Source organism: Anolis sagrei, chromosome 5 (assembly GCF_037176765.1).
Source record: "Anolis sagrei isolate rAnoSag1 chromosome 5, rAnoSag1.mat, whole genome shotgun sequence".
Lineage (NCBI taxonomy): Eukaryota > Metazoa > Chordata > Lepidosauria > Squamata > Dactyloidae > Anolis > Anolis sagrei.
The window spans coordinates 109,193,848-109,210,261 of record NC_090025.1 but is presented as its reverse complement, the minus strand read 5'-3'; the positions used below and the strand labels follow the sequence as shown (position 1 = coordinate 109,210,261).

General features: G+C 42.6%; 1 long non-coding RNA gene across 1 annotated transcript; it reads left to right on the top strand.

Moving 5' to 3' along the window:
- The first annotated feature begins 11,377 nt into the window (after positions 1-11,377).
- On the top strand, positions 11,378-15,883 carry LOC132777198 (uncharacterized). Its single transcript, XR_010909966.1, has 3 exons — positions 11,378-11,455; positions 12,993-13,079; positions 15,737-15,883. It is a non-coding gene; the product is annotated as an uncharacterized lncRNA (long non-coding RNA).
- The last annotated feature ends 531 nt before the right edge of the window (positions 15,884-16,414 follow it).

Sequence of the window (16,414 nt, the reverse complement as noted above, 5' to 3'; positions counted from 1 at the left end):
ACTGATCCAAATATAAGCTGAGGCACCTAATTTTACCACAAAAAACTGGGAAAACTCATTGAGTATAAGCCCAGGGAAATGCAGCAGCTACTGATAAATTTCAAAAAGAAAAAGAAAAACCAATAAAATTACCATATATACAGTATATGCATGTATGTGTGTGTGTGTATGCAGTTTCTCAAGTCGCTCCTAACACCAAAAAACTATATATTCGAGTATAAGCAGACCCGAATATAAGCCAAGGGGTCTTTTTAGACTAAAAAATGTGCTGAAAAACTCGGCTTATACTCAATATATACTGTACTTGAAACAATGGGCTGGTCTCACCTGCAACAAGTCTGCTGGTGCGTATTAGCTGATGACTCCAATCCCATCAAAGGAAGCGAAAAAGTTTCTCAATGCACTAAGCAGATTTATCAATGGGGGAGAGATGTGTCAATGGAAAGGGGTTGTGGTTTACATAAATGCAATAGATATCCCATCAATGAGATTTGGGCATCTCCAGCCTTGCATAAATTAGCCAGCTAAGTTTGTTTCCTATCCCAAGGCATGAGATTAAGTAAGGCAATTTTATAGATTTGCAGTTCCAGTTAGACTTTAAGGATTTCTTGTGATGTAATTTATACAATTTTCATAAAAATGTATTTGCTATACAAGAGGAGATTTAGCTGGCAGACTTTTCTAGAGTGGTGGAGGAGCAACATTAGGACATTACAAAATTGGTAAAAAGGAAGACTAAAATAAATTCATGTTTAATTCACCTCTGTCCATTTGCATTTAATTATGACGGGGCGAATTTCTCAATAACATAATCTTATTATAATTATCTTAAACAGGGATGGGAGTCTTGCAGCCCTCCTAATGTTGCTAGAACTACAGTTTCCAGCATTCTTCACTATTGACTTTGTGAAGGGCTGAAGGGATATGTAGTCCAGCAGCATCAGGAGGTCTGTGGATTTATCGGCCATGGCCTTAGGATAGTGTTTTAACAGTCTGTTGCATTACATTATCCCCCAACAGAAAACAAGATGAGACAACACTGAAAGTAAGGAAAAGATGGCACCCAAAAAACCTGCACCAGCTAAAACAAAAGCCCACAAACCAGAAGCCTCAAATTTGAAATTGAAGGAGAAGAGTAAGTTGATTCTACTTTTATTTTGTCTTTACAGAAATTCAGAAATATTCTGTACCTTACTTCCCCTCCCTTCATTCAGAGATTTCCCTTCTCTCCTTGATGGGGAGATATTGGAAATGTAGATATTTATACATATATTGTATGTGCATTACAAGCACTGAAATGTAAGAAAAATCAAGTTCTCTCTGTATTAGAAAGCCAAGCTGACAGGACAAAGGAAAGCTGAAGTATCTGGGTCCAAGGCACAGGCAAGCGGGGTGGGGGTGGGTGGGTGGGGGGTGAACATTCCAGGAGCGGGGAGGTAACAAAGTCCTGGTACCAACAGATATAAGTAAAAAGTAAGGAGTTTTCTCCCCCTCCCTCCTGACAGGTCAAAAGTAGGCCCCTGATGGATGTAAGCTGCTCTTTAGAAAAAATACTGAGACATGCCCCTTGCATGTTGGAAGATATAATTTGATACTTCTATGATGCTTAAGGTGTCGTCGTGATTATGTTAACGTATGTAGAAGCATGTTTCTTTGTTTGCCTGCATTTGAAGATGTATAAAAAGGAAAGTCAACGCCTTTATCCTTACTCTGGTTTGCTTTTGGATGAGATTCCACACCAGAGTCTTAGCTGAAAGTAAAAATTGACCTTTTCTTTCTCCCAAAAAGGATCGCTCTTCGTATTATCTCTATCAGCCACGACATCCTAGGTACAAGATGTACTGTAATTATTCTTTTTTCCTAGCAGAAAAATCTGCTGGCATTGTTTTCTCTTTCTAAAGGAGGGATCTTGAAAATAGCACAGTTTTGGAGGATTATTCATAGCCTCGATTCATGCAAAATGAAACTTATGGTTTTGGATTTTTTTTTAAATGGGATTTTCTGTGCAGGAAACATTTTAGTCCATCCCCACCCTACTGCAAAACAAACAAACAGCTTTAATTTACAGGGAAGACATTTCCATTGCATGGAATTCATTTGATTTTCATAGTGGGAGGGAAGTATGTAGAACAGCTTTGTTTTGTAGGCCAAGAAGGTTAATCATGGAACAAGAACTCTGGTTTGCAGATTGGGAAGGCTTTGCATGGAGCAGGAGCTCTAGTTTTCAGACCAAGAAAGTCCAGCCCACTCTAATCCACTAATAGGAACTCAGACTGGAAAGCCTTTGCATGGGAAAGGGACTCTGATGTACAGACCGAGAAGGCCATTCATAGAAAAGGAGCACTGGTTTGCAGATTGGGAAGTTTTTGCATGCAAAATGGACTGGTGTGCGGACCAGAAAACTTTGCATGGATCAGGCACTCTGGTTTGCAGACCGAGAAGGTTATTCATGGAAAAGGAATTCTGGTTTGCAGACTGGGAAGCCTTTGCATGGTATAGGATCTCTAGTGTGCAGACCAGGAAATTTTGCATGTAACAGGCACTCTTGTTTGCAGACTGAGAAGGCTATTCATGGAAAAGATACCCTGGTTTCCAGACTGGGAAGCCTTTGAATGGTACAGGGTTTCTGGTATACAGACCAGGACATTTTGCATGGAGCAGAGGCTTTGGTTTGCAGACCAGGAAACTTGGCTTTAGTTTGCTGAGCAGACAGGTTTTACATATAGCAGTACTATTCATTCACGATACCTACATGTTCCTGTCTTCCAGAGCAAGATGCTAATGGAGCAGCAGCTAAAGAAACAACAGCTGAAAAAGCTCCTGGAGCGGCCAAGAAGAGTAAGTATAGGCTGAGATGTGGTTCATTGCATGGAGGAATTCACGGTACCTACATGTTCCTGTCTTCCAGAGCAAGATGCTAACGGAGCAGCAGCTAAAGAAACAAACGCCAAAAAAGCTCCTGGAGCAGCCAAGAAGAAGAGTAAGTATAGGCTGAGATGTGGTTCATTGCATGGAGGAATTCTCGGTACCTACATGTTCCTGTCTTCCAGAGCAAGATGCTAACGGAGCAGCAGCTAAAGAAACAACAGCCAAAAAAGCTCCTGGAGCAGTCAAGAAGAAGAGTAAGTATAGGCTGAGATGTGGTTCATTGCATGGAGGAATTCACGGTACCTACAGGTTCCTGTCTTCCAGAGCAAGATGCTAATGGAGCAGCAGCTAAAGAAACAACAGCCAAAAAAGCTCCTGGAGCGGCCAAGAAGAAGAGTAAGTATAGGCTGAGATGTGGTTCATTGTATGGAGGAATTCACTGTACCTATATATTCCTGTCTTCCAGAGCAAGATGCTAACGGAGCAGCAGCTAAAGAAACAACAGCCGAAAAAGCTCCTGGAGCGACCAAGAAGAGTAAGTATAGGCTGAGATGTGGTTCATTGCATGGAGGAATTCACGGAACCTACATGTTCCTGTCTTCCAGAGCAAGATACTAATGGAGCAGCAGCTAAAGAAACAACAGCCGAAAAAGCTCCTGGAGTGACCAAGAAGAAGAGTAAGTATAGGCTGAGATGTGGTTCATTACATGGAGGAATAAGGCACAAAAAGTGGCAAGAAAAAAAAAACTAGGACTGGACATAATGGGGAAGGACACAGAGAGGAGAAAAAGTGGCAAAGGCCTTTGGCTTGAATATGTGCATCTCTCCAAATATTGTTAACATAGAATACCCATTCATCCCATCTGAGTTGACCTATTGGGTCTTCTCCCAAAAGAATAAGCCCTTGAATCGATAGTTAAAGTGTAGCAAAATAAGGTCAAAATAGGAGCTGTTATTTGGCAGCTAACAAGATGCCATACTAACACCATTGCCAATCAATATCTCCTGAAACTGCTGGGGAAAGTCATCCAGAGGCATGGACTGAGTATTATCTCTGTGTGGATAACATCCAAATATATTTCTCCAATCTTCAGAAACATCCTCAGTGAAGGACAGGATGTCCCCTCCAAATGAATGTCTGGAAGAGATCATGTTCCCCTTTCCTTATCTCTAATGGTAAAAAGTGAAAAATCCATAAAACAAGTGTACTAAAATTATTGGTGTTCTGTTATTATATTTTCCCCCTTCACAACCATTGTAACATGTACCATGTTATCATAACTCTACTCCAACATTGAGGATTTCAGATAGTTCTTGGTCTGTGACCTTGCCACACTGAGAACCCCCCCCCCCACCCCCCGAGAGCTTATGTCTCAGCTGGCTTCACCTACAGCCTTCCTAATGCAGTGACCCCTCAATAAAGTTTCTCATGTTGTGGTGACCCCCAACCATAAAATTATTTTTGTTGCTACTTAATAACTGTAATTTTGTTAGTGTTCTGAATCGTAATGTAAATATCTGAGATGCAGGATGTATTTTCATTCACTGGACCAAATTTGGCACAAATACCCAATATACCCAATATACTCAAATTTGAATACTGATAGGGTTGTGGGGAGATTGATATTGTCATTTGGGAATTGTGGTTGCTGGGATTTACAGTTAACTTACAATCAAAGAGCATTCTGAACTCCACCAATGATGGAATTGAACCAAACTTGGTACACAGAACTCCTATGACCAACAGAATATAGTTTGGTGGGCACTGACCTTTGGAGTTGTAGTTTACCTACATGCAGAGAGCACTGTGGACTCAAAAAAGGATGGATCTGGACCAAATTCGGTGCAAATGCTCAATATGCCCAAATGTATTGGAAAAATAGACCTCGACATTTGGGAGTTTTAATTACTGGGATGTATAGTTCACCTACAATCAAAGAGCATTCTGAACCCCACAAAAAGTTGAATTGGGCCAAACTTCCCACACAAGTCTCCCTCATCACGACAAGGTGACAATCCATTGAGGGGGTGGCTTTGCTGCGACCACTGTGAGATTTCTATTACTGCTGGTTAAAGCAGAATTCTTTCCCCGTTTTCCTTTCCAGAATTGCCAAGGGAAATCTGGAACTTCATTGTCAATTTCTTCAAGTCTCCCATTGCCTTGCATGCTGCCATCATACTGTCCTTCCTTCTCTTTGTTGCCACTATTACCACCATTGCCTTGTGTAAGTCCAATACTTCCTGCAAAGGAAAGGGATCAGGATTTCTTTGGGTTGACTTTTGTTCCTTGGGAATAATGCTTTTGAAAAAAAAAGAAGGAATGATCCTGATGCCTTTTAAACTTTTATGACTGTCAACCAGTCTCTCAATGCAGCATTGTACTTAATATGAAGGGTCTTCAAAATTTTTTTGTACTTTTGTTGAAAACAGGGAAGGCTAAAGTAGTAGTAATTGATCATCTCTGAGAGTGTCATACAGCCAATGTGTCTGACAAACTTATTTACCTTGCAGTTTAGTATCAGTGTGGCACCAAAGAGGAACAGCGTTTTATCCCATGCTTTTTTGTTGGCAAAAGGCAAGCCACGAGTAGAAATTATTCCCCATATTAGCATTCTGTATGGGGATAAAGTCCACTCTCACAGAGTCATCTATCTGCGGGTGGATTCAAATATTTGAAAACAACCATACTATGAGTGTGACACATGCAAAGTGCTCCGGCTACAGCCATGACAACAAGGAATGAAGAAAGAAACCTAGAAATGATCCAACAGTAGATGCCATTCAAAAATTGATACAACAGTGGCAAAAATGCATTGCAAAAGAAACAAACTATATGGAAAAAGAATGTATCTTGGTTTTAATTTTTTAAAAATAAATGGAGTTCAAAAAAGTGCAGAAAACTTTTGAAGAGCCTGAGTATAAACTGAAGAATTGATGTAGGAATCTCTAGATCCTCCAGATATTGTTGAACCACATCTCCCAGCAATGCTAAATAACCAAAACAATGGTGAAGAATGCTGGGAGATGCAGTCCAACCACCACCGGATGGGCACTTTATTTCCCCTTGTAACATAGAGCCTTCAAGTTGCCTATTGACTTATGGTGACCACATGAATTTCATAGTATTTTAATGAGTGCTGCCCTCCAAAATATTTATTTATTTATTTACAGTATTTATATTCCGTCCTTCTCACCCCGAAGGGGACTCACGGCGGATCACAATGTACATATACACATCAAACATTCAGTGTCATTTTTGACATACAAGACATACAGACAGATAAAGGCCTTTCAGCAGTTATTCCACTTCGGATCCTGGAGGTTGCTCGATTCGGCCACAGGGGGAGCTGTCGCTTCGTCCATTATGATGTCAAGCCTTTTTGATTGCAGTATTTCCTCCTTGCTCTCCAGCATTTTTATGGTGTCATAAATTAGCCTCCCCGCTTTAAGCGGTCCCTAATTCCTCTACTCACAGCTATTTCCGAACTGCTTAGGTCAACAGTGAGGTGGGCATTTTTAACAGCTATTTTTTTAACAGCTATTAACAGACTCGGGCTTCAAACTTGCTACCTTTCGGTCGGCAGTGATTTATTGTAGCTGATTAACCAGTTGTGCTACCAGACCGGCCCTACAGTACTTGGTTTTATTACTGGAGCTCGCGCCCTCCAAATGGGAAGCTTAGCCTCACAACTTTCTGTGTTAGGAGTTTCCCGTAAATATCCTGCTCCTATTTTATCTCAATACAGTCTTTTAATTGTTCTATCCTTTACATGTGGCCTGCCCATTGTTATCGTTACTGTGATTGTGTTTATTAGAATGTTATTTTATGACTGCCTTTTTATTTTTTCTTATGTAATTTTGATGATGTTGTTTGTTGTTTATGCTTTGATTTTATTGCTGTTATATGTTGTCCAGGCTTGGCCCCATGTAAGCCGCTCTGAGTCCCCACTGGGGAGATGGTGGCGGGGTATAAATAAATTATTATTATTATTATTATTATTATTATTATTATTCCATAGCAGTCATTCTGGGCTTGAGGAAAGTCCTCAAGAACTCTGGGAGACTGCAGGTCTCAGTGTTGAGGGCTAATTCTGGGTAAAATTTGCACAGAAAGCAGCTGAAAACAACAGAGAATGCTGTTTATTGCCCAGGAAACACCAAAATGTTTTCCATATGTAACAATACAGAAGTGCATTGGCACAGTTGGTTAAATCCTTGTGCTGGCAGGACTGAAAACTGACAGGTTAGAGGTTTGAAACTGGGCAAAGCACAGTTGAGCTCCCTCTGCCAGCTCCGGCTTCCCATGCAGGGACATGAGAGAAGCCTCCCAGAAGAATGGTAAAACATCAAAACATTTGGGCATCCCCTGGGCAATGTCCTTGCAGATGTCCAATTCTCTCACCCCAGAAGCGATTTGCAATTTCTCAAGTCACTCCTGATACAAAGAAATAATAGAGAGAAAGAGAGAGAGAAAGAGAAAATCAATGTTTTTTGCCCAAGAAAAGGGCTAGGATACCCAAGGCAGAAACAGCTCAGCTCATGGGAAGTTACTTTTTTATTGCTAATAGAGTTGAAAATTTCTTTCCTGGGTTTTACTACTCTTTGGGTGCATCTGCACTGTAGAGTTAATACAGTTTGACACACTTTAACAACTATGGCTCCGTGCTATGAAATAATAACTTTTTTCATAAGTTCCTAAGCCTTTTCTGGCCAAGAGTATGGGTGCCTCACTAAATTAATTTTGCTAAAATTATTCCTCACCTTCCAGAATAAAAGCAGTAGGATTGCTTTGCTATGAAACTTCTAGAAGTACAGTTTAGGATTTAAATTTAGTGAAATTAACGGAGGAATTAACGGAGGAATTCCTGTGGACTGCTAATTGCAATGTTATATGTGGACCGTCGTGTTAAGCTTGCATTCACACTTTACATCACGCACTTTATAATTTTCTCCAGTAACGGTCGAATGGCTGGGGAAAATTGGAGATGGTTCTATGAATCAGAGGAGTGGAACTATAGGAACGATGAAATTGATAGTTTGCCATCGGGCCGGGTTAATGATATGCTATATAACAGTGCAATTCTAGAGTGTCACGATGTAGAGAAAGGGGGAGGTGGGGAGGGGGAGAGTTCCAGTTCTCGGGGGGCCCCCATAGAAGTTATGATGGGGAGGGGGAGATACGGGAAAGGGAGAGATAAAAAACCAATTCGGCCAATTCGTGAACAAATGCTGAGGAAAATTCCAAAATGTGCTCCTGACTTGGTAAACGTGGGTTCCAAGGTAGATGGTCCTCCGGGATTGAAGGTGGTGCTGTTGAACGCCAGATCTGTCAATGGGAAAACATCAATCATCCAGGATTTGATACTGGAGGAAAAGGCAGATCTGGCGTGCATCACGGAGACCTGGTTGGACGAGGCTGGAGGGGTGAATCTCACCCAGCTTTGCCCACCAGGTTATGCTGTGCAGCACCAACCGAGATCCGGGGGGCGGGGAGGCGGAGTTGCAATAGTCTATAAAGATTCCATCTCCTTGATCAGAGGCCCAGCCTTACAGTCGACCTTGTTTGAATGTGTCCACCTGAGGCTAGGGGACCGGGACAGAATAGGGCTGTTGTTGGTGTACCGACCACCCCGCTGCACCACGGCCGCCCTACCTGAGCTTGCAGAGTTGGTCTCGGGCCTGGCATTGGAGTCCCGGCGGCTTGTAGTGCTGGGGGACTTCAATGTCCATGCAGAGACCACTCTTTCAGGAGCGGCTCAGGACTTCATGGCTTCCATGGCAACTATGGGGCTGTCCCAATTAATATCTGGCCCTACCCACTGTGCTGGACACACACTTGACTTGGTCTTCTGTCAGGGCTGGGAAGAAGGTGGCGGTGTGGAGGAGTTATCAATCTCCCCTTTGCCATGGACTGACCACCACCTGATCAAGTTTAGACTTGCTGCAACTTCTAACCTCCGCAGGGGTGGTGGACCCATTAAGATGGTCCGCCCCAGGAGGCTTATGGATCCAGAAGGACTCCTGATGGCTCTTGGGGATGTTTCCACTGCCTTGGATGGTGATTCTATCGATGCCCTGGTCACTCACTGGAATAGGGAGTTGACTAGGGCAATAGACACGATTGCTCCGGAGCGCCCCCTCTTAAGTCGCCGAGCGAAACCGGCCCCTTGGTTCAACGAGGAGCTGGTGGAGCTAAAGCGAACAAAGAGGTGGCTAGAGAGCGTGTGGAGGAAACAGCCCAGCGAGTCAAACCGAACACGCCTACGCCTCTATCTAAGGGCGTATGGCGCGGCAATAGAGGCCGCGCAAAATGCTTTCTACTCGGCCAATATTGCGTCCGCAAGGAACCGTCCGGCAGAGCGGTTCCGAGTAGTCAGAGGGTTGTTGAATCCCACCTTGAGTGGGTCCCCTGACGACTCGACAGCACGCTGTGAAGCATTTGCTCAGTACTTTGCGGACAAAGTCGCTTTGATCCGCGCGGGCTTTGACACCACATTAACTGCAGTCTCTGAGGATGTAACTCAAGCATCTGCTTGTCCAGTTTTGTTGGATTCGTTTCGATCTGTTCAACTCGACGAGGTCATCAGGGTTCTGGGAGAGGCGAGGCCCACCACATGCATCCTAGACCCCTGCCCTTCCTGGCTGGTAAAAGAAGCCAGAGGGGGTTTGGCAGAGTGGGTAAAGGTGGTGGTTAATGCCTCCCTTCGGGAAGGCAAGATTCCAGCCAGCTTAAAACAAGCTGTCATCAAACCGCTGTTGAAAAAACCATCACTAGACCCCACTCAATTCGTCAACTTTCGGCCAGTCTCCAATCTCCCCTACTTGGGCAAAGTCCTGGAACGTGTGGTGGCCTCGCAACTCCAGGAATTCCTGGTGGACACGGACTATCTAGATCCGTCACAGTCTGGCTTTAGGCTGGGACATGGTACTGAGACAGCCTTGGTCGCCTTAGTTGATGATCTGCACCGGGAACTGGACAGGGGGAGTGTGTCCCTGTTAGTTCTGCTGGACCTCTCTTCGGCCTTCGATACCGTCGACCACGGTATCCTTCTGGGACGCCTCGCGGGAATGGGTCTCGGGGGTACTGCCTTGCAGTGGCTCCGGTCCTTTCTCGAGGGTCGCTCCCAGAAGGTGTCACTAGGGGACTCCTGCTCGACTCCTCGGCCATTGTACTGTGGAGTCCCGCAGGGCTCAATACTGTCCCCTATGTTGTTTAACATATACATGAAGCCGTTGGGAGAGATCATCCGGAGTTTTGGGGTGCGATGTCATCTGTACGCAGATGATGTCCAACTCTATCACTCATTTCCACCTGCCACTAAGGAGGCTGTTCAGGTCATGAACCGGTGCTTGGCCGCTGTCACGGACTGGATGAGGGACAACAGATTGAAACTAAATCCAGACAAGACAGAGGTACTCCTGGTCAGTCGTAAGACCGAACAGGGTACGGGGTTACAGCCTGTGTTGGACGGGGTCACACTCCCCCTAAAAGCACAGGTACTCAGTCTGGGAGTTCTCCTGGATTCATCGCTGAGCCTGGAACCCCAGGTTTCAGCGGTGGTCAGGGGAGCATTCGCACAATTAAAACTTGTGCGCCAGCTGCGTCCGTACCTTGGGAGGGCTGACTTGGCCACGGTAGTACACGCTTTGGTTACATCCCGCTTAGATTACTGCAACGCTCTCTACGTGGGGTTGCCTCTGAAGACTGCCCGGAAGCTGCAGCAAGTACAACGCGCGGCAGCCAGATTACTAACGGGTGCGGGATACAGGGAGCACACCACTCCGCTGTTACTCGAACTCCACTGGCTGCCGATTAGCTTCCGAGCACAATTCAAAGTGCTGGTGTTAACCTATAAAGCCCTAAACGACTCCGGCCCTGTTTACCTCTCCGAACGTATTCTCCCTTACGAACCATCAAGACTACTAAGATCGTCTGGAGGGGCCCTGCTCTCGGTCCCTCCGCCTGCACAAGCACGGCTGGTGGGGACGAGGGACAGGGCCTTCTCGATGGTGGCCCCTCGACTCTGGAACTCCCTGCCATTAGAGATTAGAACTGCCCCCTCCCTCATGACGTTCAGGAAACTAACAAAGACCTGGTTGTGGAACGTGGCATTTGACAACTGATTTAATTCTTTGCCCACATGAAAGGAGGATGATGAATGTGATTGTGATGGTGTTGGACGATTTGGCTCTTTTAACTAGGATGTTAATATTTTAATGTGTATGGTGCTGATATTTTAATCGTGTAATGAAGTGGCATTGTGTTGTTATTGTATATTTTTTGTATGTTAACACATGTTGTGAACCGGTCCGAATCCCTCTTTGAAGGTGAGAGGGTCGGTATATAAAACCTCGAAATAAATAAATAAATAAAATAAATTGCATTCATTCTCCTACTAAGAATGACATCCCTTACAGGAGAAGGAAAGCCACAGTTGGATGATTGTGGCAACAAAGGTGTTTATGTCTCCCCTTTTCTCTCCATCAGATGCAGCAGAACGTGAGAAAACTGCTAACCTACGCGGCGCAGTCAGGAAAATTTCAAGATTTATGAAAGTGCAAGAACCAACACTCCGAACACAGTTGGGTAAGCAATAATTCATCATGATAAGGCTGCTTTTACTCTGCCTGTCATCATCATTGTTATTATCATTTCTTACCTGCCTCTGTTCCCTCAAAGTAGGGAACAATGTATCTATATCTGTATCTATAAAAATGAATATATATGTATGTGTGTGTAACTGGGGTCCACAGACATAGACAGGCTCCTACTTCCATAAATAGCTTAAAACCCCCACCACTCAGGAGACACCAAAGGCCCTCCCTCCAATGACATTGCAGGTTACATGTTCTAGAACCATGCCAATGCCCTCCACAAACACAATACTACCCACCACCCAAGTGAATACTTTCATATGGAAATTTTCATCCTAGATTTTATATCTTTCCTCCACCACAGGCATCTCAGTGTTTCTTACTCTCTCCATTGATGTGGAATTTGCATGATCCTGCCCACTGCCTGTCCTATAAGCCTTCCCTACTCTTTTCTATGGCACACAGCAGAATTGACCAGCAACTGAACATACTGGCAGGGTTTGGGGGACTGACTCAACATGATGGAAGTTGTAGTTCACTCTGCATCAAGACAGCACTGTGACCCGTACAGCACTGTGACCTAGATTAAATTTGGTATACAGAATCCCCAAGATCCAAAAAAGAAAAATACTGTAGAAGTTTTGTGTGTGTGTGTGTGTGTGTGGGGGGGGGGGGGTGACCTTGGTTAATAAGAGTTGTGAGTACTGGGATTTATAGTTCATCTGCAGTCAATGAGTACTCTGAACCCCAACTACCAGAATCCAACTACCTTGGATTCTGGTAGTTGTAGTTCACCCACATCCAGAGAGCACTGTGAACCTAGTTGACAATGGATCTGGACCAAAACTGGCATGCATATCCAATATGACCAACTTTGAATACTGGTGGAGTTTGGCGGGGTTGACTCAGGAACTGGGAAATTGTAGTTAACCCACAATCAAAGAACACTGTGAACCCAACTGATGATGGATCTTGACCAAACTTGGCACACATACCAAACTTGAACAACTTCAAATAAGGGCAAGGTTTGGGGAGAACTGACCTAGAATTTTGGAATTTTTAATTCACCCACAACCAGAGAGCACTATGAACCTAACCTACATAAATATAGACGAAACCAGACACACACACCCAACATGATTAACTTTTAATACTGACAGTGTTTGGGGGAATTGACCCAGAATGATGTGAGTTATAGTTCACTACATCCTTATAAATTTTAATTAACTTTATTTAAAAAGTGTTAAAAGTTATATTAATTTTTAAAAAGTAAATCAAGAAAAAATAGAGTATAAAGACAAAAAAGTGCCAAGAAAAAAAAGAAAAGAAAATGAAAATGCAGATGACCTCTAATCTATTCTGGCCAATCTATTCTGATATAAGCTTCACATCCTATTAGCTAAAAGCAAACAACAGATAAACTACTTAAAAACATCAGTTTAAAAAGAAGATATAGGGTTGGACTGGATGACCCTTGGGATCTCTTCCAACTCTCGCATTCTATTACTCAAATTGTTCCTTTGTTTCAGATATTGACGTACTCAATGAAACCCAGAAGTATGCAGACATATTGGCATCCTGGAGTGCAAAGATTGTTGAACTGGATGAAGCTATCGGTAAGTAAGTTACTCAGAGACTATGAGGGTGAAGTGTGTTTGAAGAAGATCCAAACTGCCACATGCAACATATTGGCAAAGAGCAAAAGACCCACCTGGTTGTGTCCATTGGTTCAGGGTTGTTCCAGTCCTCTGCCTCATCTATACTGCCATATGATGCAGTTTCAGAAGTGTACTTAACTGGATTATATGGCAGTGTAGATCCATATAATATAATCTGCATTATATGCTCTATATTGACCATATAATGCAGTTGAAAACTAAATTATTTGACAGTGTAGATGGGGCCAAAGGAGAACCAAGGAAATCTGTTCCCTCTCCTAATGTTCTCAAGATCATGATGAGGAATCTCAAGGCAAGAGCACTGTCTTGAAAACTGTGTCATTATTGTCTCCTGTTGGTGTTTTATGTATATGTAAGTGTCCCTATACATTTAGTTTTACATTTTAAAAAAATTAAATATTTTTTGAAATGTTTTTTATTAGGAAGATTAGAAAAAAAACAAAAAAAGGATAACATTGAAAGTGGGAAAACATATTCAGTTTGGATAGGAAAGTAGGAACATTAAGGTCGAAGTATATAGAAAAATAGAGAAAATGTATTTGAGGAAAAAGAGAAAAAGAAAAAAAAAGAGAAAAAATATTTCAGAGAAAATTATATAGTATTGTTGACTTCCATGTAGACTTTGGTGTTCTTTAAAGTTTCTTTTTTTCCTGTTTTTCAGAATTTATCTGCTTCCCTTCTTTTTCTTCCTTATTTGTGATTTACTCTTTTTAGATGATAATTTCTATTTTCCGCTGTTTGAAAAAGTTTTTTTACTGGGTCCCAGTTTGTGTATTTCTTTGAGATCCCCTGGTTTGTGGATAGCCAGTATGTCAGTTTGTCCATGTTCATTATTTCCAAAACCTTATTTTGCCATTCTTCTTTTTTGGGGGTGTTTCTTTTGATCTCCAATGTTTTGCAAATACAATCCTAGCTGCCGTAGTCAGATAATGAAACAGTATCTTCTTTTTAAAATCTCCTTCGAAGTCTAGAATCTCTAAAAGAAAATATTCTGGTTCCCTTTGAATTTGTATTTTTAATTTTTTTGTATCTCTTCTTGAATTGTAATCCAGAACTCTTTTTCTTTTGGACACGTCCACCAGGCATGGAAGATGGTGCCTGTTTGATGTTCGTATTTCCAACACTTATCTGATGTGTCTTTATAACATTTTGAAATTTTTGGGGTTGTTAAATACCATCTGCGTATCATTTTAAGTAGGTTCTCTTTAAGGTCGTAAGAATAAGTATATTTAATTTTTTGATTCCAAACCTTCTCCCATTATTTCAATTCTATTTGTTTTACATTTTTTAGAAGCTATGGTTTCATTTCCTATATCTCTTCAAAATTCCAAAGATAGAGGCATCCTCTCTAGGAATTTGTTCAGCCCTTCAGTGTGGCTGCAAGAACTTTCCAAATTTTTCGTGTTGCTGCCACGTTTTTTAGACATGAATCCTTTCATGACATGGTAATTCAGTTTTACTAGCAAGCTGGAGGTTACACCAACTCCTTATAAGAATTTCATACAATACACAATAAACCGCATTGAGTCACCTATTATAGGTTGAGAAACGCGGTATAGAAATAAAGCAAATAAATAAATAAATAAATACACACACACACACACACAATTATAGCATATAATATACATATTATATATACATTTCATATAATTTGTACTGTATAAATGAGATTTGGAAATTTCCTCTTTACACTTCTTATGTCCTATAGTTGATTCTTGTGTAGTTTTCTCTATGGACACTCCATGGGGTTCATCACAACCGATGTCAACAAATTTTCTTTTCTAAAATAGAAACTTATCCATGTTAGTGATAATTATTGCAAGTCAATCAACAAATTATGCAAATGATAAACATTATAGCAGTACTACACTTGAACAGCACCAGCAGTCCACTTCTGCGGGGATTAAACCTCGGAAGGTTTTGAAATGGAGGCTGGATAGCCATCTGTTGGGAGTACTTTGACTGTGTTTTCCTTCCTGGCTGAAGGGGATTGGACTGGATGCCTCTGGGGGTCCCTTCCAGCCTTATTGAAGTATAGACTGTATAGACTGCCTGGGAGTCCAATGGAGTCCCCTACCCTAAAGGTTTTTATTAGGGAGGCTGGATGCTGTGTGTTGGGAGGGCTTTGGCTGACTCTTCCTGCCTGGTTGAAAGGAGTTGGACTGAATGCCCTTTGGGAGTCTCTTTCATGGGGGCAGAGAGTGGAAGCATTTTTATGTGAAACACCTGTGGACTACAGGATGCACACTGGTGTGTTCCATTGCAGAGTTTGGAAACTCTATGGTAAGTTTCAGGGGAAGCAAAGCAGAGAATCATGCTAGAGGACCAAGAGAATTCCTATGGAGACAATTTCCCTCAGAGCATGGGTTAGTGAAACTATGGCCATATTTTTAATGTTGTCACTATCAACAACAATAACGGGGTGGGTGGGGGGAACACGTGGTGCTATATCATGAATTGTCAGTACTGTACATAATGCCCTTTATCTTTGTATATAAATATCAGCAGGGAGTTGCCACCGATTAGCTTCTACTGAATCCTCTCTTGTATTTCCCACTCCATCCTTCTTCCCATGTTCCTGATTTGGATTGCAGCCGATATTACCAAAAGGATTGCCAATGATTGGAATGTACATGGTGGCAGCCTCTTTTTGTTTCAAGCAGACAAACACACATTCAATGAAGCAAGACACGCATGTACAACCAGAGATTCCATCTTAGCTAGCATTAACAGCCCAGAGGAAGAGGTGAGCAGAACACAGGGGGACCTCGATAACATATGTAACTGAATGATGGTTTCACCATTGGATCCATTGGGTATGCCTCTATATCACTTGGGCTTGGATATCTTGGGGTCTTTCTACACATGCATTATAACCCAGGTTAAACTGGGTTTAGAGAGGGGGGGGGATGTTAGTCAAAATGTGGGAGAAATCAGGAGGAAGCGGATTAAAGGCTGGAAAACACGTGTTTAAAAGTTGCCCTTTAAACCCGATTCTTGCTGAAAACACACATACTTTTCCATCCATGCGTATCCCTGCAGGCATAGCAAACAAATGTTTTGCTTCCCTCCCCCCCCCCTATCTGGACTCCCTCTCTGCCCTCCCCCTTTACATCTCAACTTACCAGAGCCTTCCTTAGATGCAGGTCCAAAGCCTTTGTTTCTTTTTGTTCTCCCTGGAAGAACCAACAAAGGGCCTTGGAGCAAAAATTCCCCCTTCCCTACCCAAAACTCTCCTTCATCTCTTTCAAGGGAGAAGGCGGGTGGGGGAG